Source organism: Rhyacophila brunnea, unplaced genomic scaffold (assembly GCF_057557595.1).
Source record: "Rhyacophila brunnea isolate RB1 unplaced genomic scaffold, BYU_Rbru_1.0 scaffold_24, whole genome shotgun sequence".
In the NCBI taxonomy this organism is placed as follows: domain Eukaryota; kingdom Metazoa; phylum Arthropoda; class Insecta; order Trichoptera; family Rhyacophilidae; genus Rhyacophila; species Rhyacophila brunnea.
In genome coordinates, this window is record NW_028232904.1 from 9,732,419 (window position 1) to 9,737,676 (window position 5,258).

The following is a 5,258-nucleotide window of genomic DNA, read 5'->3' on the forward strand; positions in this document are numbered from 1 at the left end:
AAATACTGACAAGTAGAAAACTTTATTATGTTAGTAGTATGGTACTCAATGTGGTTATGTACTCAATAAATTTAAAAAAATAATACCTGTTTAGATATATCTACCGCTAATTAACCAATCTTACACTAATAGAAAAGGCGTACTGTGGTCAGGAAATGAATTTTTGCAGAAGTCTATGTTATTAATAATATTTTATCGTCACCGTTATCTTCGGCTATACAATAATAAAGGTTGCCAACCGTCCCAGTTTGGCCAGGATAGTCCCGGAAAAGAAGCACCTATGCAAAATGAAATTGGAAAAAGAAAACTTTCGAAATTATTTGTAATAGGTAAGAAAAGTCATATTAGATGGGGAAAATGTGCGTTTGTAGCGAGGAAATGTGACATAAGTGAAACTTGTTGTTTTAGGGGATAGGCCATAAAAATCGCCTAGGTGGCCCAATTAAATAGCACATTACCCTAAGTAAGTAAGTGGTTTTTGACCATGTCCGACCTAATAAGATTGTTATGGATCTGTAACTCCCCTCTGTATAATATCTCCCCAATGACAATAAATAAATTGTCTTTTGTTTAATTCATCGACACCCTAAGTTACTAATAATGTACTATTGTTAAGAATATTCGATCGATGTACCTACTCAATATTATATTATTGATCAACCCCAATTTATCCACCCTATCTAGCTGTGTTACTACACACATACAAACCCTTGTACATGAACTAAGCATCACTAATATTACTTACTTACTATTTCATATTAATACTATTGTAAATGATCCTTGGATCCATTCAACTCGGACCATTCAACTTGTTCAAACATAATTCAGCTCTGCTCACCGAGTTGTTTCACTGCGGATCGAACCCTATTGAGTTCTTTCCCTTTTATTTATACACCATGTAATTGTAAATTGAGTATTGACGAATAAACATCTCTGAAGATTAACATCCATCGAGTCTTATTACTGACATGAACCTTCCACTGGATCACGAGAAGTATCGGAGCCCGTTGGTAAGGATTTCCGTTGCCGAAAACATAACAAGATCTCTGCGAAATGAACGAGCCCTGAACATTTTTGAAAGAAAAATTCTCCGTCGTATATATTATGACCGATCAGGGATGGCACCAATTGGAAGAGAAGATATAATGCTGAGCTCTACTGGCTATACGAAGATTGCAGCGCAGTTCAATCAATTAAGATTGGGAGACTGCGATGGCTAGGTCATGTGCACCATATGAATGATAATGAACCGGCAAAGAGAGTGATGTCCGTCAATCCAATAGGACGTAGAAGAAGAGGGAGTCCTAAGATTCGCTGGTTCGATGGAGCTGCTAGTGACTGCCGTGTTCTAGGGGTACCGAATTGAAAAGCGACCACACTGGGTAGGGATAGGTGTAGGGAGCTGTTGGAGGAGGCCAAGACCCACACTGGGTTGTCGCGCCTATGATGATGATGATGACCTAATAAGATCATATTAGCTCATTAGGCCTTGTCATGTTATTTTATAACATAACACACTAAGTCGAGGAAGTCTTTACGAAGGCAACACTACGCAAAAGTACGACCGGACCACGCCTGCGCACGGGATAGTTTGTACGGAGTTCGTGACACTATTTCCGGCGCTATGGGAGATAGCGGGCTTTTTACACAAAGGTGAAGCGGGAGTCGATCTCTCAGTCCTGATCGTTCGAAGGAAGCAGACGTCTTGGCCAGTTCCGAGCCTCGGGCCCTGGGCACAGGGCTTTCGATTTCCTGACGTTTTGGAGACGTGGACGATGATCATCTGAAGGACGTCCCCCCCACGCCAGGAGATCGGAGTAACTCAACGGTCCCCACACGTTTGAAGACGCACTCCTCGATTCCGTCCTGGAAGGAATCGAGGGCAGCGAAAAGGCTGGAGAGCCTTTTGTGTGATCGGTATTTATTGTTATTTTATGTTACGGTCCACCGACCGAACTAGTCTTTGTTTCGAATTAGCTTTTGGATTTTTGTTCTAATTTATTTAAATATTGTATCGCATTAGGTGCTCGTGAATCACTTAAGTAATTATACACTTTTATACACTGTAGCCCGCAAGTTATCTTATTTATTAATATACAATTGTTGAAATTTCTCTACTTGCTTTTCATTTAATTATCCTTCACTATTGTCTCTATGCATCATCATAGAGTGGCGCTCAAATCCGAGATATTTATATTTATTCCATATTCATTATGCCTTTTATTAATCTAGGAACCTACACGAATGAGTGTAGTAGCCGGACAGGTAACTGAGGTCTTAGAGGTAATAAGTCAAACCATCCACGACCCTGCATCCTATTTCCCCGAGTCTCATGCTTATCCCTATCCCCATCCCATATCCCTATCCCCATCCCATATCCCTATCCTCTATCCTATCCCTATCCTATCCCTATCCTATCCCTATCCCCATCCCATATCCCTATCCTCCATCCCTATCCCTATTCCCTATATCCCTATTCCCTATATCCCCATCCTTTATCCCCAACATATCCCTATCCCTATCCCGTTCCACATTCCCATCCCATCCATACCTATTCCTTACCCCGACATAAAAGCCTTTTCCATGACATTGGCACCCAACAAGCATCGTGTTTCTTTTTGAATATTTCTTTTCCAAAACACGATGACTTACCTCTTAAAGACTCGCAGTTATTTGTTTCGGATTATGAACTCGTTCGTTATTTTGTCCTAATTTGCTAAATTTTATTTGTTCCGATTATAAAACCTTAAATTTTGCTAGTCACGATTTCATACAATAATTGTTACCGTAACGGTATTTTGTTTTCAGAGTCATTAGTTCTAATTATACCGATTTTTGCCGGCTCACTTTTAAATTTTTTGATTACCGTCGTGTGACATCGCTTGCGTGCGCTTCCGTATCGGGCGTGATTTTAGACGCACTTTGATAATTATTCTATTTCTTATAACTTATTAAACTTGTAAATTAATTAATGACAAATTAAAACGTATTATTTGCGTTATATTTTTCTTAAAATTTTCTGGTTCGGTGGTCGTAACTATGTGTGTTATATTTTTCTTATATTTATATAGTCTTTTATTGACTTACGCGGTACTTGCAAGAGACGTCGGACTAGTCTATGCGGTATGCGCAGAATGGCGATCTAAATGATAGAGATCAATACGTCAATTTTATCATTGTCCTTGTGGAATTTATTTAATTTTGTGTTGTAAGTTACAATTATTCCTTCGCAAATTAATATTAAGAGTGTTATATATGGTTTACACCTAATTTTGAAATACAATTTGCACATTTATCATCAATACATATTTCTTCTATAATTTATGTGATACCCACATTATTGGTATGGAAATGTCAATATTTGGGCATCGGAATTTGTGTTAACCATTGATTGTTTCAGCAAAAAGTTTGTTTAATGTTTAGTATGGTGCTATAAGTGATTTAATAAAGTTCCAAAGGAGAAGGAAGGATGTTAAACTAGGACGATATCGACATGAACATTTATATACCTACTGGATGACAAGAATTATTAACCTCAAATTTGACAGAACCATTGGATTGAAACATACTATGTGGATGTAACACCAAATCAATTGGACAGCTGGATGAACCTTATTATGGAATGGAGTTTACAAAAGGTCCTTTCGTTCCATTTCTATATTGTGAATAATTAATAATTTCTATATCTCGAATAAAATCATTATCATTATATTATTATTTCATTTTAGTCGGCAGTCGCGCTGTCATCGATTATTTGAGTGATATATTTTCATTCTTGTTAAAATTTGACACTAAATTATTCTGAATTCATTTCTTTTTAATTATTAACTTTCTATTCATTTTATTTTGCTATTACAATTAATTATTTGCGACGGTAGAATACATTTATTTCGGATTATGTTTTTTTTTTTTTTTTTTTACATTGTTTTTTCTTACTTGTCTGACAGTTCGATATTAGTTTTTCAAATCTGTTCTTTTTTATAATGTAGACAATTGAAATTATTAATTTCGCGTTCATTATCGATAAAATTGAAGTAATCTTTCGTTCATTAAAATAGATTTAGTCATTTTTAATTCCTATTCAATATTCATATTTCAAATTGATTTCTGTTTACGTTAAAACGTCAAGCGCGCTTACATTTGCGGTCGCTAGATGACACCTTCATAGAATTTATTTGAAATATTTAATTTCAAGATTCTGTTCTTTCGTGGGAATGATTAGTTATTATACATAATTAATTATTTTTACAGGTGAATATTTTTAATAAAATTTTCCTTCTTAATTCCTATATAAAACTTCCGTCTACATATTTTTTTGAATCAATTTAATTTTTTCTCTCCTGTCAATCCTTTCTAATTTAAAGACATATTTTTTTTAAAGCTTTTTGATTTCATTCTAGATGCTTTCACTCAACTATATGCAACTTTCCGTCCTCTCCTAATTTTTTTAAAAAAGCATATAAGCTAACATTAATTAATATTTTTAAATTCTTTTTTTCTCTTTTAAAATCCTAGCCCTCCGCTATTTATTATTCATAAACATTCAATTTACTTTCACTTAAATTATTAATTACATTCTTTTTGATTTTGCAATTTTTTTATATAAATAAATAATTATTATTTAAAACTTCCATATATGCATTTAGAGTACATTTTAATTTTGAATATTCTCTTTCATTGATATTTAAAAAAAAAAAAATTTTTCTTTGAGTATTAAAATATTTTTCTTTCAAATACAATCTTGAATTGATATTTAATTACATTTCCATTTGAAATAACTAAATTATTTTTTCTTTCAATTTAACCTGAATTTAATAATTGATTAATTTTTTTTGCTTGTTTAGCATGCTTATTTTACTGGGCAATATTTTACAATGCTGATATTTAATTTATTATCAACTATGTTTGAAACCTTTAGGAGTTATCAAACCTTCATTCATTATGACATACACTCTGTCAAATATTTTTTCTTTTATTATTATGGAAAGGTGTGTTTCCGTGCTAGTCACACTCAACAAATTATTTTGGAATTTTGTCAGGGCCGCATTTTAATAATGCCTATTTATTAATATTCAATTTTTTTTGTGAAGGAATTTTGTACTGTTTGGTCTTTTGTCTATTACACACCTCAGATATTTATAAATTATAATTATTATTTTTGCTCTTTTACAAGCTTCTTTTTTGGATTGATTTTCTTTTTATCGAATTAATTATCGCAAATTTTATACATATATTATGTCATTGAGTAATATTTTCTA